Source organism: Triturus cristatus, chromosome 5_2 (assembly GCF_964204655.1).
Source record: "Triturus cristatus chromosome 5_2, aTriCri1.1, whole genome shotgun sequence".
Taxonomy (NCBI): Eukaryota; Metazoa; Chordata; class Amphibia; order Caudata; family Salamandridae; genus Triturus; species Triturus cristatus.
The window spans coordinates 1028617943-1028645662 of record NC_140588.1 but is presented as its reverse complement, the minus strand read 5'-3'; positions in this window follow the sequence as shown (position 1 = coordinate 1028645662).

Here is a 27720-nt window from a genome sequence, read left to right as displayed (position 1 = left end):
ACTGCAAATCGTTATCAATGCCTGAGTGGTTTGGACCAAAATGATTGACAGGAGAAGGGTGCCGCCCCAGGTCCTACAGAAGAACCCCCAGGGAATCTAGGATTGTTGACAATTGGCCCGAAAATGTGTTTATCAGGGTTGGTGGCGGAAATTCCTGTAGTTTCTCTGCCGCCAGCCGTAATGGGAAATATATTGGGTAATCCTGTGTCAGTAGACGAGATTTTAAATGTTGCCCCTTCCCAACAGGATAGCATTGGTATAAATTTGGGGACAGGTACCCACATCTCACCTGACTGTTACATTGTAAGTTGGAATATTGCTGGGATCCGATCAAAAACAGATAGTCTGGGGTGGATGGAATTCTTGGATCTTTTTGACATTATTTGTTTACAGGAAACTTGGTGTACTGATTTTAAAGGCTATAGTGGTTTCAACTCATACCAGCTTCCTGCTATCAGCTCGGTTTCAGGTAGAGCCAAGGGAGGTCTACTTGTTTTGATTTCAGTTAAAGCCCCTTTATCTGTTATCAAATATGTACAAGTTGGGGTTTATTCCCAGATTTTATGGCTGCAAATAAAAGGAGGTAGGAACATTCTTTTAATCAATTTTTATAACAATAGTTTTAATGACTCCAGGGATCAGCCGGTCAAAGATCTTTCCAAAGCACTAGAAGAGTTGTATAAGGACTCTAATGAAGTCTTTGATTTACTCCTGGTAGGGGATTTTAATATTACCACCTGCCCTTTCTCTGAGGCTAATGTTTGCGGATTAGTGGACGCTCACGAGGATGGGATTCTCCATTTTAAACATAATTATTATGGAGATGCCCTAAATAATTTCCTCGCATCATATAATATGTACATTATGGATAATGAGAAAAATGCACAAGGGGATACTTGCCCCACCTTTTCAGGCCGGGGTATGAATTCTGTAATAGATTTTATCTGCATCTCTACGGGCCTGGAGGTTTTGCTCACGGTCCCAAAAGTTATAGATATTCAATTAAGTGACCACAATTGCCTGGTAGTAAAGGCTAAGTTGTGGGAAATGGATGATGTTAGTATCCCCGGCCGTACTATTAATTGTATTGAGGCAGAGCGCCCTAATGGTACAAGACTCAGGTGGAAGGGTGATAAGGCAGACATTACGTCTGATTCCATCATAACCAGTTCCCTGGTACATATTACCGCGATTCTCGAAGACAATTTATGTACTTCTTCCTCTATTGAACATTTTATTAGTATTAATGCGGCCATTAACCTAAAACTTACAGATACCCGTAAACATAAAGAGGACCAACCGCGGGGCTGGTTTAATTCAGCTTGCACCTCGGCCCTGAGGGAGCTGAAATCTGCTCTATCTGTCAAACCCAGAGATAAGGGACTGGTCATAGATCTAAGAGCCAGATATAACGAAACCCTTAAAAATAGGAAAGTGGAACTTCGGCAAGAGGCCTGGGATAATTTGTCAAGGGCAGCCAAATTGAATAATTGTTCCCTATTCTGGAAAACTGTCAACTCCCCATTTCTTAAAGATGACAAAATTCCAGAACTAACCTCCTATGTTATGCAGGCAGATTGGATTGCGCATTTTTCTAAAATTTTCCAGCCTGATGGCGGAGCGCAAGTTTCAGGGAAACAATGGCCGCACATCCCACTAAATTTTACGGTTCAAGAGGTTTTAGACAGTATACGGGACAGTAAGGGGGGGAAAGCACAAGGCCCAGACGGGGTCCCAATCGACGTGTATAAATTGGTCCCAGAAATCTGGGGGCCTCTGCTTACTAATATTTTTAACACAGCTGTTGGAAATAAGATGCCCCCGACATGGGAAGAATCCATTTTAATTCCAATATTCAAGAAAGGTAATCGCGGGGCAGCCAAGAATTACCGACCAATCTCCCTGTTGGACTCTTCTGTTAAAGTCATGAGTCGAGTGCTCATGGTGAGATTGGAGGAATGGGCTGAAGAAAATGGCATTTTAGCCGAGAGCCAGTTTGGCTTTAGGAAGGGTCGTGGAACGATAGAGCAATGTTTAAATTTAGAACTACTGGTTGGTAAATATACCGTGGCAAAGACTGGCACTATTTACCTTTGCTTTGCGGATCTCAGTAGTGCCTTTGATCTGGTGGACCACGGCATTCTCTGGGAAAAGCTGTTAGAAATGGGGGCCCCAGAGGGTATTATCTTCTTTCTTGCACGCCTATATTCTAAATTAAGAGCCTGTGTCCGTTTTGGATCACAAGGCGAATGTACACCCATGTTTAAGATTGGGCGTGGAATTCGTCAGGGTTGTGTGCTAGCCCCATTGCTTTTCATTCTTTTCATCAATGAAATCGAATCCTTTCTTAAATCTTTGGCAGTGGATGTTCCCAAAATTAATAATGAATATGTTCCCGTGTTACTTTACGCGGATGACGCGGTTTTAATTTCACGTACACCATACGGTCTTCAATTGTTGTTGGATGGTTTCATGCAATTCATTAAAAGCAGAAAGCTAGTTTTAAACAAATCCAAAACCTATGTTATGGAATGTGGCCATAGGATTGGAAAGAAACAACCCTCTTTTTTTATAGAGGGTCAAAAGGTCCAGGTTGTTGATAACTTTTCATATTTTGGGGTTACTTTTTCAAATAAAAACACCTGGACAACTGAACTTAAGAATGTACGGTCTAAAATGGCCAGGAGTGCCTATGGTATTTTCACTATGGCTACCAAATTAGGAGATAGGCGGATAAGTGACATGCTGAAAATGTATCAGTCACGGTGTGTCTCAATTGCTTTGTACGGAGCAGGCATATGGGGCTATGCCCCGGCAGGTTCTCTTCAGGTTGAAGAGAACATATTTTTGAAAAAACTTTTGTGTCTGCCAAGCTCTGTCTCGAACACCTTAGTGCATAACGAGTTGGGTATTTGCCATCTCTCCGATTTGATCCCTCTTAGACCGATGCTCCTATGGCGCTCCATTTGGATTAAAGAAGAGACTTCTTTGTGTAGAGCTATCATTTCTGACTGCCTCACTTTGGACTATTTTACCAGGATTCCGTAGTTGAAGTACGCTATTGATAGCTTTCGGGTGGTTTTTAACATTGACATCCTAGCGGATCATCACGGGGCAGATATGTTGTCTAAAACTGATCTCAAGCAGTGTTTTTTACAACAGGCTGCTATTAAGAGACACCAGAACAGCTCCAATCTTTCATCATATACTTCTTATCATGATTTAAATGAAGTTGTGGGCTTTCAACCCTATCTGTCTCAAATAACTTGGAAGGCACATCGGTTTGTGTTTACTAGATTTAGAATGGGAGTTGTCCACAACCTTGTTGCCTTCCCGATTATGAATTTACATCCTGTTGGTCCATGTCTATGTGATAACTCCACTCCCCAAAGCACTGTGCACTTTCTTCTGCTTTGTCAATTGTATAAACACCTTCGGATAGCTTATTTGAAACCTCTGTTTTTAAAATTTGAAGTCAGAACTATACATGACTGTATGTGTTTACTTTTTAATTTACATCATCCGGTAGTATGTTTTTATACGGCTACTTTTCTTCTTAAGTCCATTAATGCTAGGAAAAGTATGCTTTTTTAATATGTTTTTTAATCTCGATGAATTTTCTGCCTCTGTATTTATAACAAATAATCTTTTTTTTTTGTTGTATTGTGTGCTTTTATGAACTTACTTAATGTTCGAATAAAGCCTTATGAAATGAAATGAAATGAATGAGTAGTAGAGAGTAGTAGAGAGAGTAGCAGAGAGTGAGTAGGAGAGAGTAGTAGAGTGAGTAGTAGAGAGTGAGTAGTAGAGAGTAGTAGAGAGTGAGAAGTAAAGAGTAGTAGAGAGTAGTAGAGAGTGAGTAGTAGAGGGAGTAGTAGAGAGTGAGTAGTAGAGAGTAGTATAGATTGAGTATTAGAGAGTGAGTAGTAGAGAGTAGTAGAGAGTGAGTAGTGGAGACTGAGTAGCAGAGAGAGAGTAGTAGAGAATGAGTAGTAGAGAATGAGTAGTAGAGTGAGTAGTAGAGAGTAGTAGAGAGAGTAGTAGAGAGTGAGTAGTAGAGAGTGAGTAGTATAGAGTAGGAAAGAGTAGTAGAGAGAGAGTAGTAGAGAGTGATTAGTAGAGAGTGAGTAGTAGAGAGAGTAGTAGAGAGTGAGTAGTAGAGAGTAGTAGAGAGTGAGTAGTAGAGAGTAGTACAGAGTGAGTAGTAGAGAGTGATTAGTAGAGAGTAGTGGAGTAGTAGAGAGTGAGTAGTAGAGAGTAGTAGAGAGTGAGTAGTAGAGTGAGTAGTAGGGAGTAGTAGAGAGTGAGTAGTAGAGTGAGTAGTAGAGAGCAAGTAGTAGAGAGTGTGTAGTAGAGAGAAAGTAGTAGAGAGTAGTAGAGAGTGAGTAGTAGAGAGTGAGTAGTAGGGAGAGTAGTAGAGAGTAGTAGAGTAGTAGAGAGTGAGTAGTAGAGAGTGAGTAGTAGAGAGTGGTAGAGAGTGAGTAGCGGAGAGAGTAGTAGAGAGTAGTAGAGTGAGTAGTAGAGAGTGAGTAGTAGAGAGAGAGAGTAGTAGAGAGTGAGTGGTAGAGAGTAGTAGAGTGAGTAGTAGAGAGTAGTAGAGAGTGAGTAGTAGAGAGAGTGTAGAGTGAGTAGTTGAGAGTGAGTAGTAGAGAGTGAGTAGTAGAGAGTGAGTAGTAGAGAGTGAGTAGTAGAGAGTAGTAGAGAGTAGTAGAGTAGTAGAGAGTGAGTAGTAGAGAGTGAGTAGTAGAGAGTAGTAGAGTGACAGAGTAGTAGAGCGACAGTAGTAGAGAGTAGTAGAGAGTGAGTAGTAGAGTAATAGAGAGTGAGTGGTAGAGAGTAGTAGAGAGTGAGTAGTAGAGAGTGAGTAGTAGAGAGTAGTAGTAGAGAGTAGTAGAGTAGTAGAGAGTAGTAGAATGTGAGTAGTAGAGAGTGAGTAGTAGAAAGTAGTAGCGAGTGAGTAGTAGAGAGTGAGTAGTTTAATTTAAAAGGAACACAATGAGGAGGTTCATTTTGCCATAGAAATTATGATTAGTGAGGAAAAAATTCTGACATGCAGACTGAAACATGCATTTTCAATACCAGCAGCAGACTTCCCTGGTGAGCAGTAGCTTTACTACAGTGATCTAATGAGCAACTAGAGTGCTACCATTCAGAATATATGGAAAATGTGTGACACATCTGAATGCCTTCTTGATGGAATCAAAGTAAACAAGCATTGAAAATGCAATAGGTCTCGCCCTCGTTTAAGTTAAAGCAATTCTGTTTGTAATTAGGTGGCTTTTTAGCTTTGCTTGTATTAGAGTTTTTCAAACTTTCATGTACATACCATGCCTATGTATGCATGTATGTATATGTATATGTTTGCATGAATTTATATTTATATAGAGATGCAGATTATATTTATATGTTTATATATGTATATATATATATATTCACAGAAAAAACCATAGGTTTCAGGCACGTTATAGTTAGGAATTAGCATTTAAAAAACCTCAGAAATTCACTGAAAAAAAACAATGGTTTTAGGGGTGTTATAGTTAGCTGGACTTTTCACTTGTACAAAACCATTGAAATTCCCCCGTTATAGTTAGTTCAGCTAACTATAACTCGCGCGCCCGCAATGCACTGCTGATGACGTCACATATTACATCACTCATGACATGGTCAGTGACATCACTCATGACATCGCTGATGACATCTCAAATGACATCACTGATGACATCACTGATGACATCATCCAGTGAATGTGTGTTTTTCTGAAAATTAAATATGTTTTATATATGTATATCTCAAGGTCGATGGAAGAATAAATGGGTATATAAGTGTCTAAATGGATGATTTCTTTTTGAAAAATTGATTGTGTAACTGACTCATTAAGTGTATCATAGTGAATACATGGCTTAGAGAGTAATGTTTAAATATGTAAATATCTGTATCAGTCTCTCACTTTGTGTATAAGTGGCTGCATGGGTTGGTGAGTAGCTACATGGGTGACTATATAGGTTATTAGTTGGTTTTTTGAGTGTCAGTCTGAGTGTCTGCATGGTTCGATGGGGGGTATTACGTAGTGCATAGTTGCATGAATGAGTGACTCACTGTTTGTATGTGTTGAAGACAGCATGTGTGCAGGACTGTATGGGTGGATGAGTGTGTGTATGGGTGTGTTAGTGAGTGAATGACTGTCTCAATAGTGTCTTTATGAGTAACTACATATGTTTTAAACTAGTATATGTGACTATTGGTGTATATAAGTGAGTATATGTGAGAGTGAGAGATTGAAAGAGTTCCTGTATGAATAAGTATGTGTTTCTATAAGTGATTGTTTAAAAGACTAAGTATGTGTAAGTTTCCGTAGAAGTAAGTGTGGTGGTGTGTGTATAACTGTATATGCAAGTAAATGTATGTTTGATTCTTTATTAGCATGAGTGACTATGTGTGTGAGTAACTCTATGGATGAGTGGCATTGTGTAACAGGATGTATAGGTGTATGAGTACATATGATGAGTGAGTACATGTATGAGTGACTGTATAGGACTGTTGGTGAATGAGTGGATGTGTATGTGGATCTTAGAATTACTGAAGAGGTTGTTGTAACTGGTATTGGTATGTCCATTGTTTTGAAAATTGTAGTCTCTATTTTGGAATGTGTGTATCAAAGGTTATATTAGGGTGAGAGGAGGTCTGCCACTCTATCACAAGGATGATGTCATCAGTGATGTCATCAGTGATGTCATTTGAGATGTCATGAGTGATGTCACTGACCATGTCATGAGTGATGTAATATGTGACGTCATCAGCAGTGCATTGCGGGCGCACGAGTTATAGTTAGCTGAACTAACTATAACGGGGGAATTTCAATGGTTTTGTGCAAGTGAAAAGTCCAGCTAACTATAACACCCCTAAAACCATTGTTTTTTTTCAGTGAATTTCTGAGGTTTTTTAAATGCTAATTCCTAACTATAACGTGCCTGAAACCTATGGTTTTTTCTGTGAATTTCAAAGGTTTTTTAAATGCTAATTTCTAACTATGCCTACAGAGATAGGACATGTGAAGAAAGAAGAAAAAATGCACAGAATGAAAAAAAAGAAGTGCAGAAAGACGCAACAGAAGTCCTCAAAGACGAAGAAAAGTGCAGGAAGAAGGATAACGTGCAGAAAGAACAAAAAGAAGAGCAGAAAGAAGCCGTGTTGCAAAATCATCCTGTACCCTCAACTTTTTCAGACGCATACTGGTGGTAACTGAGTCTGACTAACCAGTCCTAGAGCCAGTGCTATGTTAAAAGACACTTAGAATACAGTGAAAACACCTACATACACTAGGGAACATTATGCGTTGGAGTCCCCCTGTGATTAGCATGACCTCCTCTGTAAGCCCCTAGTATATAATAGGGCAGGGGGATTAAAACTACCTCTTAAAACAGGCCACAGGGCGTTTTTGCACACGTTAACTCAGGCCCCGTCCCCTCCCTTCACCACTGTGTAAACACGCCCTGTGTCCGTTTTTAGTTGGGAGATTAAGTTCATTTGAATCCTGAGGGTCCCTAGGGTCCAACTAGCCCACTAGGTACCTCCAGTAAGTGCCACAGAGCTGCGTTGCAGAGAGGTGTAAAAAGTGGCACGGCCTGAACCACCTCTCTGCAATGCAGCTCAGTGGCGCTTACTGGAAGCACTTGGTGGGCTAGTTAACCCCCAGGGGCCCTCAGTATTGAAGGGAAATTATATCCCCAATTTAAAACGTGCCATAGTGCGTGTTTGCACACGTCACCTCAGGCCCCGTCCCCTCCCTTCCCCACTGTGTAAACGCGCCCTGTGGCTGTTCTAAGTTGAGAGATTAAGTCCCCTTGAATCCTAAGGGTCCCTAGGGTCAAACTAGACCACTAGGTACCTCCAGTAAGCGCCACAGAGCTGCGTTGCAAAGAGGTGTAAAAAGGGGCTTGGCCTCAGAACACCTGTCTGCAGCGCAGCTCCCTGGCGCATACTGGAGATGCCTGTTGGGCTAGTTGGCCTCAGGGACCCTCAGTATTGAAGAGGAATTAATTCCCCAACTTACAACTCGCCAGGGGGTGCGTTTGCAGAGTGCTGCAAGGAGAGGGCGTCGCCTCCGGCACGATGCCAGTCTTTTATTTATTTTAATTTTTTAAGAAGAGGGGCTGTGTGGTTCCCCTTCTTATTCTAATTTATTGGCCCTGATGACCCCATCCCCCAGGGCCTGTCTCCTAATTATATTTTTTTGACCCCAATCCCCAGGGCCGGCCACTGTTTTTATTATTTTCAAAAAATATATATTTATAGACACACCTAGGACATGCTGGACAAACCGTACGTACCTATCACCATGACGATTTGCGTGATATTCATTAAAAGGCGACTATGCATACAATGAATCCACGTGGAATGTATTTACACCACTAGTGAAGCTCTGACATGTCTGATGCCCTACCGTGCCTAATCCCGGTAGACACCCTTGTCGTTTATTTATACAAACATGGGTAGCTATTGACGGGGACATTTAATACACATGCACACCAAGCCATTCAAAGGGGATTCGACAAAAATTCTACCAAAACTATGCAAGAAACCCCCCTCACGATTAATAAAACACACATCCACTGCCGGATGTGTAATACTTTTTATTTTACTCTCTGGAAAGGGGACGAACATCACTTGAGAGTCACAGCGCGCTTCTTGCAGAGTCCAATGCTGTGTTACACCCACCATTGCCTGCTGAGTACCACACACCTCTGTGTTGTATTCCACTAGCTAGTGCATATGCTATGACACTCTCTAGCCCATGTGCACTGTAACACCACCCCGTGAATATGTCATGCCACACTTGTCTTCGCACGGGTTATATTGCCCCATCTAACGTGCCTTCCTCGATGCCTATGTTATAACGCATAGTGCTATGCCATACATATTACAATCTGGGATCCATATCTTTGTCACAGTGCATATGCAACGTTACACTCCCCAGCACATATTTTATATTACAACTTTAGAGACTAGTTAGGTTACACAACACTGCCCTGTGCATATTACACTCCAAGGCGCATATCGCATAGCACGCGCTAGTGCCTGTGCTATCTCGCGCTCTCCAATGAATCTGTCATTGCGCACAAAGTATTGCATATTATATTTCACGCCCGGTTCATCTTATATCACACTTTTTGGTGCATAGTTTATACCATACACTATATCTACTTTTCATTTTCAATCGTGCTCTCAGGACTATGTTCTATATAACACTGTGTTCACCTACCCTTTTCACGGGCATTACATTTTGCGATAGGGGGTGGAGGGTCAGGGGGTGTTTCTGCCAAGTGAGCCTGGAGTCACAGTCACAAACGTCCTCTTCTTCCTGAATAAAAGTGAGATTATGCTGCATACTTGTTCATATTTTAAGTAGTTCGCACAGACACACGTTTTAAAAACAATAAAGTTCCTAATACCCGCCTTCTCTGAACAGTTAGCTTGCTGCCCCATCCCCCTCCTCCCTATCCTCTGTTGTGTGAATCCATGGACTAGCCTCCTCCCTCCTGCCGTGCATGGTCTGATGTGCTGCTACTGCCCTCAATTTAGTATGACGTACCAGTCCACTCCTCCTGCCCTCCATTGCCCAATTCTATGTCCCATCATTGATCTCCTGCTTAAACTCTGTGCTTAGCTTGCTGCCCCTATTCTCCTTCCCCCTGCCCTCCGATGTCTTTGTGCATGCCCCTGCTCCATCCTTTTTGCCCACCATGTTCCATGGACCTGCCACTCCTATCTAGTCTGAGTGTTCTGTTGAGCTGCCACTCCCCTCCCACCTGCCTAGCATTGTCAGATGACTGTAACCTGTCCCTGCCACCTCCACCCTGCCTGTCCACATGCCATGCCCCTATCCTCTTCCTCCTGTCCACATGGTCCATTGTACTGCCACACCCTTCTGCCCTCCCTGGTCTGTTGTGCTGCAACTGCTCCTCCTGCCTGCCCCGTGCGGTCTGTTGTGAGGCCCCTACCCCTGAACTTTCTTGTCTGTGCACAGGTCCTGACCCTCCCTTCTATCCTCCATCGTCCTTTGTGCATGCCCCTGCACCCTCCTTCTTGCCCATCATAGCCATTGTGCTGCCACTAACCCTCCCACTTGCCATGCATGGTCTTCTGTGCTGCCATGGCCCCTCCCACCTTCCCTGTGTGGTCAGTTAGCCGCCCCTGACCCCCTCCCACCTTCCCTCCATGGTCTGTGTGTATGCCATCACAGTCTCACTGTTGCTCTTCATGGTGTGTCTTGCTTCTAGTGCCCATCCTGCCTGACCTCCATGGCTATCTTGCTGCTCCTGCCCTGCCCCCTTGCCCCCAGCCCTCTGTTTACATGTGCAGACCCCTACTCCCTCCCTCCTGGCTTGTCTGTTCCATTGTAATGCCCCTGATCCATCCCTCCTGCCCTTTATGGTCTGTTATGCTGCAGCTTTCTCTCCTGTCTGTCCATTATGGTCAGCTAGCTACCATTGCCTCTTGCCCCTCTGTTCTCTGTTGTCCATGTGCATGGTCCTGTCCCCTCCCTCTTGCTTTCTATGGATTGTTGTGCTGCACTCCCGTCCCGCATGCCCTGTGTGGTGTATTGTGCTGCTGCAAACCCTGATGCCTGCCCTGCTGGGTCAGTTTGTTGCACCTCTCCATGTCCCTCCTGTCCTCTGTTATCCAACTCCATGTCCCTACCCCATTTCCTTCCATGATCCAATGTACAATACTTGCGAACATTTTGAACTTGGTAAGAGGGAGATTTTGAAAAAAAACTGGGGTATTGATTTTCCCCTTTGAGTTACATTGAAAAAGAGGAGATTGTAGACAGGAGACAGATCAAATAAAGCCCATTTGAGCTTAAAAACATTGGACGTTTCCTGGCTGAATCGGGTCTGTTGGCATGTATGGTTGTACTACCATTGCCTCTTCCTTCTGCCCACAATGGTCTATTACATTGCCACAGCCTCTCTTGCAAGTCCTGTATTGTTGGTTTGTTGCCCCTTCCCCCCTTTCCACTGCCCTCCATAGTCTGTTGTGCTGCCACGGCCCTTCCTGCCTGCTCAGTGTGGTTAAATTGTTGCCTTTGCACCCTCCTACCTGCCTTCAATTTTCAGAGTCCGTGCCCCTGGCCTCTGCCTCTCAACTGTATCCTAATGAACAACTAGATTGCTATCATTCTATATTTATTACAAAAGTGTGGAACGCCTGACGTCATCTTGATGTAATCAAAACTGTAATACCTAGAGCATTTCCTTTAGAAATTACATATATGAGAGGGTCATATTAGCATCAAAATTATGGTTAGTGCTCTAAAAGACTAAAATAAGGACACACTTTCTGAGTTTTCAAATAGCGACAAAGCACTTTTAAATTATTTGTTATCTTTATGGTTTTTTATCCAGTTGACCACTTGATTAAATGTTGCACTTAGGGGAGAGGATGTGGTGTTACTTCCAGAACTGCAGACTTTGCAACTGGGGACCAGGTTGGAGTTTCTGCTTCAGCTCGACGTTCTGTGATTCTGGTCAAATCACTTAGTCTCCCCATGTCTACAACCAAAATGAATTTGTTCTTGTGTGATGTAACCAATGCTCATGTAAAGCACTCCAATACCTGACAAGTCTGCACTATATAACACTGCAAAAACACAAAATAATAAGTGTTTTGCACACTTCTGTCATTGGGCTATATTTGGGCTACATCTGGGTGATTTTGGGCTACATTTGGGCTCTTTTGTCTCCGGTGGCCATTTTGGGAGATTTATTTGTTATGAAGTTTCCTAATTTCTCCATGTACTGCAGTCTCCTCAGTAGGAAATGCTTTCAGTTTTTTACTTTGATTCCATCATGAAGGTATTCAGATATGTCACACATTTGCCATAAATTCTGAATGTTAGCACTCTAGTTGCTCATTAGATCACTGTAGTAAAACTACTGTTCACCATGGAAGTCTGCTCCTGGTATTAAAAGTGCATGTTTCAGTCTGCATGTCAGAATTTTTTAATGAAATAGAAGAGGATTTGAGAAGTCACTCAAAATGTGCCCTCATTTTCTTTCTTCAGCATTAATCATAATTTCTATGGCAAAATGAACCCCCTCATTGTGTTCCTTTTTAAATTAAATGTTTTAAGTGTTACCAGTTTTTTCCAATCAAGATGGCTTCAGGTGTGCCATACTTTTGTCATAATGAAGACAGTAAGCACTCTAGTTGTTTTTAGGAACACTCTGGGACATTCTGTCATTGGGCTATACTTGGGCTACATCTGGGTGATATTTGGGCTACATTTAGGCTCTTTTGTCTCTGGTGGCCATCTTGGGAGACTTATTTGTTATGAAGTTTCCTAATTTCCTCATTTACTGCAGTCTCCTCAGTAGGAAATACTTTCAGTTTTTTACTTTGATTCCATCAAGAAGGCATTCAGATGTGTCACACCATTTGCCATAAATTCAGAATGTTAGCACTCTTTTTGCTCATTAGATCACTGTAGTAAAGCTACTGCTCACCAGGGAAAACTGCTGCTGGTATTGAAAGTGCATGTTTCAGTCTGCATGTCAGAATTTTTTAATGAAATAGAAGAGGATTTGAGAAGTCACTCAAAATGTGCCCTAATTTTTCTTTCTGCAGCACTAATCATACTTTTTATGGAAAAATGAACCCCCTCATTTTGTTCCTTTTTAAATTAAATGTTTTAAGAGTTACCACTTTAATCCAAGCAAGATGGCTTCAGGTGTGCCATACGTTTATCATAAGTAGGACTGTTAGCGCTCTAGTTGTTCTTTGGAACACTCTGGGAGGCTGCAGTAGAACACAAAGGAATCAACTGACAGTCTCTGCTCTTGTTGGATGTACATGTTTTACTGAGAATGTCAGACTTCATTCTCACATGACTGAGAAAGATAATGTGAATTTACAGAAAATATGCTCTCAGTTTAGCTTATAGATCACCTTCCAAACTTCTGTGGGAAAAGCATGAGAAAATATTTTTCTCTCAATCATGATATCCCAGCAGAAGGCTTTTTCACATGGTGAAATCACCTTAGAACATACCACAATTCCTAAAATGAGTATGGTACCATCAACAAATGATTTATAATGTACCTAAAGTCTTAAATCCTTCTATTAACTGCAATGCTTTTTAATGAGGTGCTATCATGTATATTGGTCCCAAGATGGCTGCCAACACTTCTTGGATGAAGTGCTGACAGCCAATCAGATCTCAGGATGAGATGTGTGGTTAGGCTCCGCCCACATATATATATGATTTTACTTTTGATTTTCTCAGGAACTACTGAACAGATTGACACCAGACCTGCAAAAGGCACTTCCCTGACCTGAGGACTACCTCTCTACCAAATGTCAAGTAATTCTGTTCAGCCGTTCGGGCTGTACCTTGGACTAAAAGGCCCCTATGGAAAAATGCATGGGGAAAACGTGTTTTGGGACCCCCCTTTTTCTCGGCCCCCGCTTGACGAATCACCCCGAGACTTTCAGGGTAGGAGCGGAGCGCCCCACCTATTTTGAAACTTTTGCGAGGATTCGTCAACCAGCGCCAAAGGTATTCCAAATAGAATGTTGCGGATTTCCTATGGAAACACGGTCCTAACTATAACTATCTACTGGCGACCTCCAGTAGATAATACGCATACATATATATAAATGCATATGCATATATATGCATATATATATGTGCATATGTGTGCATGTACAGAGAGGTAGAGAGGTAGAGGTGTATAGGTAGAGGTGTAGAGGTAGAAGTAGAGAGGTAGAGAGTAGTAGAGAGAGAGGTAGAGAGGTAGAGAGTAGAGAGCGAGTAATAGAGAGTAGAGAGTGAGTAGTAGAGAGTGGTAGAGAGTAGTAGAGAAAGTATCAGAGAGTGAGTAGTAGAGAGTAGTAGAGTGAGTAGTAGAGAGTGAGTAGTAGAGAGTGAGTATTAGAGAGTGAGTAGTAGAGAGTAGTAGAGACTGAGTAGTAGAGTGAGTAGTAGAAAGTAGTAGAGAGTAGTAGAGAGTGAGTAGTAGAGAGTAGTAGAGAGTGAGTAGTAGAGAGTGAGTAGTAGAGAGTAGTAGAGAGTGAGTAGCAGAGTGAGTAGTAGAGAGTAGTAGAGAGAGAGTAGTAGAGAGTGAGTAGTAGATGTTGCCGATGCCACTAACCTTAAGTCCAGCGAGGCTCAATCCACAGGAGCGACGATAAACTCCCCACTCTCCCCAAATCAAGGCATGTATGTGAACAATAAAACAGCATCAACACACATACACTGACTTCAGGAGATGTGGGGATTAGAAACCTGGAGGTATCACTTCTAAATCCCCCAGCCGGTTTAAGAGGAGGGCCCTTTGAAGAGCAAGGGTGATAACCTATAGAGAGAAGAACATATCATTAGAAAAGGCGCTCCCTTCCCTATTGTAGACTAACTATACCAATAGTTTAAACTTTATGACGTGCTTGCTCTGTAGAAATAAAACAATGCTCACCGGCTGGACATCTCTTTAGGCCAAAATGAAGAATCCATGCGATGTTGGGAGAATCCCCAGTGAAGGAAGTCTTGACTAGCAGCAGGAGCAGATAGAGTAAAACGATAAAAAAGGAAGGGCAGCTAAGTCAGGTAAACCAAGACGTAGCAATGCTTGTTCAAAAACTAGATGCTGCTTTAGGGTCTCCGATGTGTACAATTCGATGTTCTATTGCAGATTGTTTTACGAGCGAACTGGCTCGTTCAAGTTCAATGTCCAAAAAACAATGAAGCGCTCAGGATGCTTTTATAATGGAGGATACAAAGTATGTGGACGTAGACTAGCAAACAAACAACCGCGTCTTATATTCTGAGAATGTGGTTAAAAAAAAAAGAACTCGAGTTCCAAAAGCTTCCGTAACAAAAAACCGCACCTAGTAAAGCGGTCACGAAAGCAGTCCTTCAGGACGTCAAGGCTCAGAGAAACCCTTACCTAGGGGATCGTTCTTTATATTTTACAGACGCGACCCTGGCAGGTTTCGTCGAAGTTCTACAGAGAAGGGGAAAAAAGGAATGCGTGGGTCCCGTGAATGCCTAAGTGCAAGGAGCCGGGAACTATGCAAATGAGGGCGTTTACCTCTGAGAAACAGAACACCAGGGAAAAGCTACTACCCAGGGCTCTCGTAACAACGAGCGGCTGTGAAAGCGAGCACTGAGCCAAAAGGATATGAGGGTCAGGTAGCCGAGAGTAGAATCGTAAGGAAACAGGACTGGAAGCACAAGGAATCAGGGAGGCAGGAGAGCGAGGTTACTCGACAGGAATCGTAAGCCAAGCAACGGCTTCTACAGCTGGTGTGCTTTTTGAAGGTGGGGAGTGTCAACAAACTCCGCCTCATGAGGATAGATCATGGACCGTCTCAAAAGTATGTTGTATTTCTAAAAGAGCAAGCACCTAAGCTGTCCTTACGCTACAATGTAGTATACATGAGGCTTGATGGCTAACAGTTCTCCCACCCAAAGGTCGTTTCACCGGACGGGGTTTAGTGGGATAGAGGGCATGAAATCTACGCACCAAAACAGGGGCATGAACGTTTTCCGCAGGTTCCCAAGACCTGTCTTCAGGGCCGTATCCCACCCAGTCAATTAAATATTGGAGCTTTCCTCTATATCTGCGGGAATCTACGATCTTCCTTACTTCATGTTCTATGTCTCCATTCACTTGGACAGGTGGGGGAGGGTTTTCTGGGTCAGTTGGGGTAACGTACATCTTAAGTAAGGCTGTATGAAACACTGGATGGATCTGCATTTCTGCTGGCAGGTCTAATTTCATAGTAACAGGAGTAATAACTCTACTGATGGTATAGAGCCCTATATAACGGGGTTGGAACTTGCGGGGTCCTTCTAATCATAGATTCTTGGTAGCTAACCATACTTTGTCCCCTATTTTATATTCTGGGGCCGGAAGGCGATGCTTGTCAGCTTGTTGCTTCATTGATTCTTTTGCTTTGTGTAACTCAAGCTTAGCACTTTCCCAGACTTTCAAAAGAGTCGCATGATGGGATTGGACAGCAGGAATGTTCACTAATATGAGAGGTAAAGGAAAGGGCAAAATTCTGGGATGATGAGCATTGACAAAGAAAAAGGGAGATATACCAGTGGCTGAATGTGAGGTGTTATTGTAAGCGAATTCCGCTAAAGTCAAAGCCTGCACCCAATCAGAAGTGAGCGTTGATAACAGACAGCGTAGGTATTGTTCCAATGTATGATTGGTTCTTTCGGTTTGTCCATCTGTTTGCGGATGGTACGCGGTGGACAATCGGTGATCAATGCCTAGGTTGTTACATAGCCCTTGCCAAAAACGGGAAATGAATTGGGCTCCCCTGTCTGTAATTATTACCGAGGGCAAGCCGTGCAGTCGGACAATATTCTTGATGAACACCTGTGCCAATTCTTGGGAAGAGGGCAATTTTTTCAATGGCACAAAGTGAGCCATTTTGGTGAACATATCTACCACCACTAATATTATTGAGTAACCTTGTGTTCTAGGAAGGTCCGTGATGAAATCCATACTAACTGAATGCCACGGAACCGAAGGAATAGGTGTAGGTTGTAGCAACCCTGCTGGAGCCACATGTAATGATTTCTGTCTTGCACAAACTGGACATGCCAAGACATAGGCCATGATGTCTCTATTAAGGCCTTTCCACCAGAACCATCGTTTACAAGTCTGTATAGTATTTTCCATACCAGGGTGAGCAGTTAAAGAGGTGTTGCGACACCATCTAATGATTTGTTGCTGCAACTCCACTAAGGGCACGTATAGTCCCTCTTGATGGTAATATAACCCATCTCTTATGGTATGGTGGGGCTCTGTCAACCATTCACTGGGAGGAATATTTAAACAAGCAGTGGTTAACTGACTTAGAAAGTAAGGTGGATTCAACCCCACTTCGCCTGCTCCGATTATTCTCTGACAAGGAATGACTGGGGCGCTCTCGTTTACTGGAATTCTTTGATCTGATCCCAATCTGGATAAAGCATCTGCTTTTCCCTGTTGGGTTCCAGGTCTGTAGGTAATAACAAAGTCATATTCAGTGAAGAATAAGACCCATCTCATCTGTCTAGGTGTCCATGCTTTAGCAGATCTAAAGAATTGTAAATTCTGATGATCCGTGTAAATGGTAGTAGTGTGTGGGGAACCAAGGAGATAGTGTCTCCACTCCTGAAATGCCAGTTTTATGGCTAAAAGCTCTCTTTCACCAGTTGTGTAATTTTGCTCCGCTGGCAGCAATGTTTTAGAAAAATAAGCAACAGGATGCAAACAACCAGTAGCAGGATTACGTTGTGATAACACTCCTCCTACAGCATATTGAGAGGCATCTGCCTCTACAAAATAAGGCTGTGTGTTATCAGGGTGGTGAATAATGGGGGCAGATGTAAATCTGTCTTTGAGTTGTGAAAAGGCCTGTTCTGCTTCAGATGACCATACAAATACAGTACCCTTTTGAAGTAATCTGGTGATGGGTGTGATTAGATCTGAAAAATGATCAATAAAGCGCCTATAAAAATTGGCAAATCCAAGAAATGATTGGACATCTTTTACGTTACTGGGACTGGGCCATTTGACTAATGCGTCGATCTTTTTGGGGTCCATGTGGATACCGTCAGGGGAAAGGACAAATCCTAAAAAGTCCACTTTAGTAGTGTGAAATGTACTTTTATACAATTTGGCAAACAGCTGGTTGTCCTTTAATTTTTGCAAAATCTTCCGAATATGCTCGATATGTTCTTGTTCTGTTTGAGAGAAGATTAAAATATCATCAATGTAAACTATCACAAATACATCAAGATATTCACGCAAGACTTCATTGATGAAAAATTGGAAAGCCGCAGGGGCATTGCACAGACCGAATGGCATGACGCAATATTCAAATAATCCGAATTTGGTCCGAAAAGCCGTCTTCCATTCGTCACCCTCCTTTATTCGTATAAGATGATAGGCCCCGCGGAGATCCAATTTTGTGAATATTTTGGCTCCTCGCACTTGGTCAAGAAGAACTGATATGAGCGGAAGAGGGTATTTGTTTTTAATGGTGACCTTATTCAATGCACGGTAGTCAAGGCACGCTCTTAACCCTCCTTCACGCTTAGGAATAAAAAAAATGGGAGAAGACACAGGAGAGGTGGAATGTCTAATGAATCCCTTTCTTAACATGTCTGTGATATACTTCTGTAAGTAGTCAGTTTCAGGTTCAGTTAAGGCATAGATGCGACTCACTGGTAATTCAGCCCCCGGGATTAAATCTATGCGGCAATCATAACTCCTATGTGGAGGTAAGACAGTTGCCTTCACCTCGTCAAACACTTCTTTGTAATCCGTATACAGGAGAGGAAGGGTCTCTTGTGGGTGCTCCAAGACACAACATAAGGAAGTTCCTCATTCTCTTGCTTCCCCATAACAGTGCGACAAGCAGTAAGAGGATTTTAATGTGACCTGGCGGGAATTCCAATCTATATGGGGGTTGTGTACCTGCAACCAGGGAATCCCCAGTATGGCGCCAAAATTAGGCGTGTCGATCAAATCAAAAACTAATGTCTCGGAATGTCCTTTGCTACATACCATAGTCAGAGCTGGAGTCTGATGGGTTATTAACCCTGAAGATAATTCAGTTCCGTCTACGGCCCTGATTGGTTCTGGTTTTGTCTTGGGCACGAAGAGAATGCCTAATGAGTGAGCAAGCTGAATGTCTAGAAAATTTCCCGTAGCCCCAGAATCAAGAAGGATGGATAACGCTTTTCTACGTTGAGTAGAAACAATTATTGTGACTGCTAACGTGAAATGTCGAGCTACGGGAGCTGCAATACTGGCCACTTTTTGGGAGACCAAGGAATTCATATAACTTGAAGAAGAAGTCTCTACTGTCTTCAAGTTCTCTAGTTTTCCGATAGGGTATTGTATTCCTGATTTGCTGCAGCGGTCTTAGGAACGGGGGTAGCCTTGACAGGACAACCTCTGGCATAATGACCTCCTTTCCCACAATAAAGGCAAAGATTGTTCTTTCTCCGCCTTTCTTTTTCGTCAATAGACAAGGGTGTTCTCATTCCTCCTATTTACATAGGTTTGCAAGGCTCTTTGGTTTCTTTCTTTTCACCTCTAACCACAAGGAAACGAGCCAGATTACCACGAGATTTCTCTCCCTTTCTCTCACTCGGTCTATGATTTAACTTTACAACAAGATCAATAAATGCTGGACATTCCTCAGGAAGATCCACTATTTGAGAAAGGAGATCTTTGAGGTCATCATTTAACCCTCTGTAAAACAAGGAAGTTCTCTTGTCTTCTGGCCACTGGGTTTCCACAATCAATCTATTGAATTCGGTGAGGTAAGTGAGAAGATCCTTAGAGCCTTGTCTCAAATTCAATAGCTCATTATCACTGGCCTGTACATACGTGTGTCTGGCAAATAAACTCTGTAACTTTTCTTTAAACAAATGGAAATCATACAGAAGGGGGTCATTATTTTCTACCAAAGGAACGGCCCACCTAGCCGCGTTACCTCCCAGATAGGAAATCACAAACGCCACCTTGGCGGCGTCATCAGGAAAAGAAGAAGCCTTACATAAAAAGTGTAAATGACACTGATTTATGAAGACACTATACTTTGCACTATCCCCATGGAACCTTTCCGGGACAGCCAATGGAACAGGAGTATGTGTGTGTACTGATACATGAACTGCTTGCGGGTTTTCAGTGCTGGGGGGTGTAGTATTTATTAAAGAGGAGGGGGTAGACGAGGGTACTGTGAAGTGAGCGGGTTGAATATAAGTGCGTTTACTCTTTGGCATTGTATCACTCCCACTAACACTAGGGGCAGTCTGAAGTCTTACTTGTACAAGTTCAGTATGCAGTCGCTGATTTTCCACTCTGAGTCGTCCTACTTCCCCCTGTAGCTGTAGTAGGGCAGTGGCTAATTCCTCAACAGTGGGACTATGGGCAGGGTATTCATCGTCGCCCGGGTGGACTTGATTCGTGGGCTTGGCTTTCTGTTGCCGATGCCACTAACCTTAAGTCCAGCGAGGCTCAATCCACAGGAGCGACGATAAACTCCCCACTCTCCCCAAATCAAGGCATGTATGTGAACAATAAAACAGCATCAACACACATACACTGACTTCAGGAGATGTGGGGATTAGAAACCTGGAGGTATCACTTCTAAATCCCCCAGCCGGTTTAAGAGGAGGGCCCTTGGAAGAGGAAGGGTGATAACCTATAGAGAGAAGAACATATCATTAGAAAAGGCGCTCCCTTCCCTATTGTAGACTAACTATACCAATAGTTTAAACTTTATGACGTGCTTGCTCTGTAGAAATAAAACAATGCTCACTGGCTGGACATCTCTTTAGGCCAAAATGAAGAATCCACGCGATGTTGGGAGAATCCCCAGTGAAGGAAGTCTTGACTATCAGCAGGAGCAGATAGAGTAAAACGATGAAAAAGGAAGGGCAGCTAAGTCAGGTAAACCAAGACGTAGCAATGCTTGTTCAAAAACTAGATGCTGCTTTAGGGTCTCCGATGTGTACAATTCAATGTTCTATTGCAAATTGTTTTACGAGCGAACTGGCTCGTTCAAGTTCAATGTCCAAAAAACAATGAAGCGCTCAGGATGCTTTTATAATGGAGGATACAAAGTATCTGGACGTAGACTAGCAAACAAACAACCGCGTCTTATATTCTGAGAACGTGGTTAAAAAAAAAAGAACTCGAGTTCCAAAAGCTTCCGTAACAAAAAACTTCACCTAGTAAAGCGGTCACGAAAGCAGTCCTTCAGGACGTCAAGGCTCAGAGAAACCCTTACCTAGGGGATCGCTCTTTATATTTTTCAGACACGACCCTGGCAGGTTTCGTCGAAGTTCTACAGAGAAGGGGAAAAAAGGAATGCGTGGGTTCCGTGAATGTCTAAGTGCAAGGAGCCGGGAACTATGCAAATGAGGGCGTTTATCTCTGAGAAACAGAACACCAGGGAAAAGCTACTACCCAGGGCTCTCGTAATAACGAGCGGCTGTGAAAGCGAGCACTGAGCCAAAAGGATATGAGGGTCAGGTAGCCGAGAGTAGAATCGTAAGGAAACAGGACTGGAAGCACAAGGAATCAGGGAGGCAGGAGAGCGAGGTTACTCGACAGGAATCGTAAGCCAAGCAACGGCTTCTACAGCTGGTGTGCTTTTTGAAGGTGGGGAGTGTCAACAAACTCCGCCTCATGAGGATAGATCAGGGACCGTCTCAAAAGTATGTTGTATTTCTAAAAGAGCAAGCACCTAAGCTGTCCTTACGCTACAATGTAGTATACATGAGGCTTGATGGCTAACAGTAGAGAGTAGTAGAGAATGAGTAGTAGAGAGTGGTAGAGAGAGTAGTAGAGAGTGAGTAGTAGAGAGTAGTAGAGAGTGAGTAGTAGAGAGTGAGTAGTAGAGAGAGAGTAGTAGAGAGTAGTAGAGTAGTAGAGCGTGAGTAGTAGAGAGTGAGTAGTAGAGAGTAGTGGAGTAGTAGAGAGTGAGTAGTAGAGAGTAGTAGAGAGTGAGTATTAGAGTGAGTACTAGAGAGTAGTAGAGAGCGAGTAGCAGAGAGCAAGTAGTAGAGAGTGTGTAGTAGAGAGTGAGTAGTAGAGAGTGAGTAGTAGAGAGAGTAGTAGAGAGTGAGAAGTAGAGAGAGTAGTAGAGTAGTAGAGAGTGAGTAGTAGAGTGAGTAGTAGAGAGTAGTTGAGAGCGAGTAGTAGAGAATCAGTAGTGGAGAGTGAGCAGTAGAGAGTAGTAGAGAGTGAGTAGTAGAGAGTGAGTAGTACAGAGTGAGTAGTAGAGAGTAGTACAGAGTGAGTAGTAGAGAGTAGTAGAGTGAGTAGTAGAGAGAGAATAGTAGAGAGTGAGTAGTAGAGTAGTAGAGAGTGAGTGGTAGAGAGTAGGAGAGAGTAGTAGAGTGAGTAGTAGAGAATAGTAGAGTCAGTAGTAGAGCGAGTAGTAGAGAGTAGTAGAGTAGTAGAGAGTGAGTAGTAGAGAGTGAGTAGCAGAGAGAGTAGTAGAGAGTAGTAGAGAGTGAGTAGTAGAGAGTGAGTAGTAGAGAGTAGTAGAGAGCGAGTAGTAGAGAGTGAGTAGTGGAGAGTGAGTAGTAGAGAGCGAGTAGTAGAGAGTGAGAAGTAGAGAGTGAATAGTATAGAGTGAGTAGTAGAGAGAGAGTAGTAGAGAGTAAGTAGTAAAGAGTAGTAGAGTGAGTAGTAGAGAGTGAGTAGTAGAGAGTAGTAGAGAGAGAGTAGTAGAGAGTGAGTAGTAGAGAGAGAGTAGTAGAGTAGTAGAGAGTGAGTGCTAGAGAGCAGCAGAGAGTAGTAGAGTGAGTAGTAGAGAGAAGTAGAGAGTGAGTAGTAGAGAGTGAATAGTAGAGAGTAGTAGTAGAGCGTAGTAGAGAGAGAGTAGTAGAGAGTGTAGTAGAGAGTGAGTAGTAGAGAGTAGTAGCGAGTGAGTAGTAGAGACTAGTAGAGAGTGAGTGGTAGAGAGTAGTAGAAAGTAGTAGAGTGAGTAGTAGAGAGTGAATAGTAGCGAGTAGTAAAGAGTGAGTAGTAGAGAGTAGTAGAGTGTGAGTAGTAGAGAGTGAGTAGTAGAGAGTGAGTAGTAGAGAGTAGTAGCGAGTGAGTAGTAGAGAGTGAGTAGTAGAGAGTGAGTAGTTGAGAGTGAGTAGTAGAGAGTGAGTAGTAGAGAGTAGTAGAGTAGTAGAGAGTGAGCAGTAGAGAGCAGTAGAGAGTGAGTAGTAGAGAGTGAGTAGTAGAGAGAGAGTAGTAGAGAGTGGTAGAGAGTCAGTAGTAGAGTAGTAGAGAGTAGTCAGTCAGTGTCAGTCAATGTCAGTCAGTCAGTGTCAGTCAGTCTGTCAGTGTCAGTCAGTGTCAGTCAATCAGTGTCAGTCAGTCAGTGTCAGTCAATCAGTGTCAGTCAGTCAGTGTCAGTCAATCAGTGTCAGTCAGTGTCAATCAGTGTCAGTCAGTGTCAGTCAATCAGTGTCAGTCAGTCAGTCAGTGTCAGTCAGTGTCAGCTAGAGCAGCTCTGCTGACCTGGTTCTCTGGCTCTAAAGCAGCTCTGCTGACCTGGCTCTCTCTCTCTAAAGCAGCTCTGCTGACCTGGTTTCTCTGGCTCTACAGCAGGTCTGCTGACCTGGTTCTCTGGCTCTAGAGCAGCTCTGCTGACCTAGTTCTTATGCTACAGAGCAGCTCTGCTGATCTAGTTCTCTGGCTCTACAACAGCTCTGCAGACCTGGTTCTCTGGCTCTAAAGCAGCTCTGTTGACCCAGTTCTATGGCTCTGAAGCAGTTCTGCTGACATGGTTCTCTGGCTCTATAGAAGCTTTGCTGACCTGGTTCTCTCCCTCTAAAGCAGCTCTACTGACCTGGTTTCTCTGGCTCTGCAGCAGCTCTGCTGATTTGGTTCTCTGGCTCTAGAGCAGCTCTGTTGACCTGGTTCTTAGGCTCTAGAGCAGCTCTACTGACCTGGTTCTCTGGCTCTAAAGCAGCTCTGCTGACCTGGTTCTATGGCTCTAAAGCAGCTCTGCTGATTTGGTTCTCTGGCTCTAGAGTAGCTCTGCTGACCTGGTTCTCTGCCTCTAAAGCAGCTCTGCTAACCTGGTTCTCTGGCTCTAAAGGAGCTCTGCTGGCCTGGTTCTCTGGCTCTAAAGCAGCTCTGCTGACTTGGTTCTCTCCCTCTAAAGCAGCTCTGCTGACCTGGTTTCTCTGGCTCTACAGCAGCTCTGCTGACCTGGTTCTCTGTCTCTAGAGCAGCTCTGCTGACCTAGTTCTTAGGCTCTAGAGCAGCTCTGCTGACCTGGTTCTCTGGCTCTACAGCAGCTCTGCTGACCTGGTTTTCTGCACTCACGACGCACGCACCCGACACTGCGAAAATATATTTAAAAATAATATAAGTTTCTTATAAGTACAAATATATTGTTTTGATGAATATCTTACATAATCTCTTGCCTTAATATGTATATTAAAGACACATACATATCATTTTGGAACATACATTTTTTTTTGCGGGAGTGGCGCACCCAGCGCGCCCCAGCACGTATATGCTGTCACGCGGGACCCGCAAGCGTGCAAACATCTCGTACTGTAATGCGCATGTGTCGCGAATGTGCCGGAGCAGGAGTTGCAGACTGGTCGCATACCAATCGCGCATATCACGTGATATTAAATGTATATGATGTAACTGAAAAACACGCAGCCGTCGCACACCATACGCGGATCCTTCATGACTTTTCTAAAATGGCGGCTAGAATGCACGCACCCACCATGATGTGTACACTTGGAGTGCACGACTGCGAAAAAAAATAGAATTTTTTTTTCAAAGAAAATGATATAAATATATTATAATAAAAAATGAAAACAAGAATATTAATCAATATTTCAGTTTTAATTAAAAAATGTTTTTTTGCAATTTTCAGAAAAATATATAATGTTATTTAATGAATAAAATATTTATAAATAAACAGTTAAAAAACTGTAGAAAATCAGTACACAAAAATAGATATAACTACTATCACACTTAAAAGTTAGCATTTAATAAACCTTTGAAATTCACTGAAGAAAAACATAGGTTTCAGAGACGTTATAGTTAGAAATTAGCATTTAAAAAACCTTAGAAATTCACAGAAAAAACCATAGGTTTCAGGGGTGGTATAGTTAGCTGCCCATTTCACTCGTACAAAACCATAGAAATTCCTCCGTTATAGTTAGTTCTGCTAACTATAACTCACGCGCCCGCAATGCACTGCTGATGATGTCACATATTGCATCATTCATGACATGCCAAAGGCAAACCCGTCTGTGCCCATCCGCGCCTGGCCCGTGCCCAGTGCCACATCCCTTGTATCTTCTGTTGCGTGCAAACGGGTCTGGATTGTCTATTCACCGAGAGAACTATTGAGTATAAGAGGTAGAGGGAGAAATCCTAAGTGTAGAGAGTGGGCTTTTAATGCAGAGTTGCCTCCACAATCAGGAACTTGTATCACCTGTAAATCGAGATTACCTACACTGCTATGTTTAGCACCCTACAAGGATAAAGCTTTGGAACATGGTCACCTAAAGGCACAAGCCCCGGCATACAAATGTGTACTGCTAAACGCTAGGTCCCTGATTAAACATAGCACGGAATGTGCTCAGTTTATTGAGGACGATAACATCCAAGTAACATTCATAACAGAACCCTGGGCTGATGAAGCTTCAGGCCCTGACCTGTTGAAAGCAACACCGCCAGGTTATGTATGCTACGTACTAAACAGGGGCGGAGGCAAAAAAGGGGGTGGTCTGGCTATAATATACCCCAGCTCTTTTAAGGCAAACGTTCACCCTATAGCCAATGAAGGGTGTGAAGCACTGGCCTTTAAGTTTTACTTATCAAGCCACCATACTTTTAAAGGCATCGTACTTTATAGACCCCCAAGGAATAAGCAGATTTTTGAGGCAGCTATTGGTCACCTACTGGAGGATTGTATCGGTCAGAGTTCCTATACAATCTTGGGAGACTTTAACTATCATCTGGAAATGCCCACAAACCCTGAGACTGGCATTCTTTTAGATATCATGAATAGCGTGGAACTCACAAAACGAGTTTTGGCTCCCACTCATTTGGCGGGCCACACTCTGGACGGGGTTTTTTCTAACCACCCGGGTCTGCAGGTCTCAGAAGTCAGGCCTTTGATCTGGACAGATCATTCGGCTATTCTGTTTGACCTGACCAGTCTGGGACACACATTCGGTGTGTCTAAGGGAAAGAAGCAGATTGAGGTCCGTCCCTGGAACAGATTGAATACAGGGGAGCTTCAAGATCTCCTCTCGGCTACCCTGACTTCTGCAAATCTAAAAGCAGAGGAAGGGGCAATAGCCTATACAAGTTGGGTTAATGCTGCCTGTAATAAACTGGCTCCATCTAGGTTCATTAGACCTAAGCGACTCACTCCATCAGCTCCATGGTTCTCAGAAGAACTGAAACAAGGTAAACTTACCTGTAAACAATTAGAGTGAGTCTGGAGGAAAAAATATAAGGAAGCCGACAGAGAGGCATATAGGAAAGGGTTAGCGAACTACAAACACTTGCTATTCGTGACTAAACAAAAGTTTTTTATTAATAAAATCGAGCTGGCGAAAGATTCAGCGAAAACCCTTTTTAAAACAGTTTTAGATCTGTCACACCCTTGTCCGGTCCAACTGCAACCTAGTTCTGAACTCTGTGAAGGGATCGCATCCTTCTTTTTGAATAAAGTGGAGGTGATTTTTTCGGCCTTGAATAGTTCCCCTTGTGAGGGTAGCGACGAAGGGGGGCGGAAAGTTCATCTTGGCCCCAAAGTAGTCCTTGAGAATTTTGAGCCTCTTCCTCTGGAACTTGTTCGCACCTTACTTGACACAGCAAGATCCGGATCACCCAATGACGCCTGTCCGGTGTCCATTGCAAAGACAATTGCTGAACCTATAAGTAAAGCCCTGACGTTAGTTTTTAACACAATGATCGAGTCAGGATGTTTTCCCAGGTCCTGGAAAAAGGCCTCTATTTTACCCCTGCTAAAAAAACCTAACTTAGATGCCCTTGAACCCGCAATTTTTCGCCCCATATCTAGGCTTCCGCTACCAGCCAAAATGGTGGAAAAAGCCCTTAATACTCAACTTGCCGCCTTTCTTCTTAAATCTCAGACACTAGATGACACACAATATGGTTTCAGAAGTGGCCACAGTACCGAATCGCACTTCTGAAAACCACAGATGAGATTAGAAGAGCGGTAGATTCGGGAGGAAGGGCAGCCCTGATCTTATTAGATCTCTCCGCGGCCTTCGATACGGTCCACCATCAGCGTTTGTTGGACCGGCTCTGGGCTTGCGGGATTCAGGGCAAGGCCTGGAGCCTCATTAAATCTTTTCTCACTGACAGATCTCAGGTAGTTTCCATGGGTGAGTTTTACTCTAACCCATTTGTCCTACCCTGCAGAGTTCCACAGGGCTCATCCTTGAGCCCGACCTTGTTTAATATCTATGTGTCATCATTGGCCCCCATCATTAAGACCCTGGGTTTTCATTTTACATCCTATGCTGATGATACACAAATTGTGGTATCCGTGCAGCAAGGCCAGGAGGACAGCTTGGCAATCAAATTCCATGATTGCATGATGGCAGTGAGTCTTTGGATGGCGGAAAACTGCCTGAAGCTGAATTCTGACAAAACTGAGGTCATGGTGTTTGGAAATTCTCCAACCTTTTGGAATTATAAATGGTGGCCGGTCAGTATGGGAAATTTCCAGCCCCAGCTCAAAAGGAAAAAACCTGGGAGTAATAATTGATGACAAGCTGAACTTGGGGGCCCAAATCAATTCAGTCTCTTCATCGACATCCTTCGTTCTGCGGACCGTCAGAAAAATCTTGCCTTTCTTGCCTACAGATAGCCAGAAAACAGTGGTCTCTGCCTTGGTGATGTCTAAATTAGACTATTGCAATGGTCTCTATTTTAACATCCAGGAGCGTTTTCTGAAGAAATTGCAGAGGCTGCAAAATGCAGCAGCCAGATTATTGTCCGGGATCCCTAAATTTGCACCCATATCGAAGGAAATTCAGAAACTGCACTGGCTTCCAGTCAGGAAAAGGATTCCTTTTAAAACATTATGCACTGCTTTTAAGGCTCTCCACGTGACCAGACCGGTCTACTTGCAAGAACACCTAAAATGGTATATACCATCTAGAGACCTCCGGTCTCGGGG